Genomic DNA, 1,519 nt, shown 5'->3' with positions numbered 1-1,519 from the left:
TTACACTTTATCATCAATTTTATCCTTTGTATTTTAAATGTTCTTGTGTTATTTTGGTGTTCTGTGTTATTTTAAATTTATCACTTTCTTTGTATTTTAAATGTTCTTGTGTTATTTTACTAATTTTATCACTTTTTGTATTTTAAATGTTCCTGTGTTATTTTTACACTTTATCACTTTGTATTTTAAATGTTCCTTGTGTTATTTTACCAATTTTATCACTTTTGTATTTTAAATGTTGTTGTGTTATTTTACTAATTTTATCACTTTTGTATTTTAAATGTTGTTGTGTTATTTTAAAACTTTTATCAATTTCTCAGTATTTTAAATGTTGTTGTGTTATTTTAATTACTTTATCACTTTGTATTTTAAATGTTCTTGTGTTATTTTACTAATTTTATCACTTTGTGTATTTTAAATGTTCTTGTATTTATTTTAATGTGTTGGCCTACTTTATCACTTTAGTATTTTAAAATGTTGTTTGTGTTATTTTTACACTTTATCACTTTCAGTATTTTAAATGTTCTTGTGTTATTTTTTATCACTTTATCATTTCTTTGTATTTTAAATGTTCTTGTGTTATTTTACCACTTTTATCACTTTGTATTTTAAATGTTGTTGTGTTATTTTGGCCACTTTATCACTTTTGTATTTTAAATGTTGTTGTGTTATTTTAACATTTTATCACTTTCTGTATTTTAAAATGTTGTTGTGTTTTTTACTAATTTTATCTTTTGTATTTTAAATGTTGTTGTGTTATTTTACACTTTTATCACTTTGTATTTTAAATGTTGTTGTGTTATTTTACTAATTTTATCACTTTGTATTTTAAATGTCTTTGTGTTATTTTAATACATTTTATCACTTTATGTATTTTAAATGTTGTTGTGTGTTATTTTACACTAATTTTATCACTTTTGTATTTTAAATGTTGTTGTGTTATTTTACTTTATAATTTTATCACTTTGTATTTTAAATGTTCTGTTGTGGTTAACTAATTTTATCAACTTTTTTGTATTTTAAATGTTGTTGTGTTATTTTAATAATTTTATCACTTTGTATTTTAAATGTTCCTTGTGTTATTTTACTACATTTATCACTTTGTATTTTAAATGTTGTTGTGTTACTTTTACACATTTTATCACTTTATCATTGTATTTTAAATGTTCTTGTGTTATTTTACTAATTTTATCAATTTGTATTTTAAATGTTCTTGTGTTATTTTACAATTTTATCAATTTCTTTGTATTTTAAATGTTGTTGTGTTATTTTACTAATTTTATCACTTTTGTATTTTAAATGTTCTTAGTGTTATTTTACTAATCACTTTTATAATTTCTTTTTTTGTATTTTAAAATGTTCCTTGTGTTATTTTAATACCTTTTATCACTTTGTATTTTAAATGTTGTTGTGTTATTTTTACACTTTATCACTTTTTTAGATATTTTAAATGTTCTTGTGTTATTTTTAATAATTTTATCACCTCTCTCTGTTATTTTAAATGTTGTTGTGTTATTTT

The sequence above is a fragment of the Tachypleus tridentatus genome, chromosome 10, assembly GCF_004210375.1.
Source record: "Tachypleus tridentatus isolate NWPU-2018 chromosome 10, ASM421037v1, whole genome shotgun sequence".
Lineage (NCBI taxonomy): Eukaryota > Metazoa > Arthropoda > Merostomata > Xiphosura > Limulidae > Tachypleus > Tachypleus tridentatus.
This window is presented reverse-complemented; position numbering follows the sequence as displayed.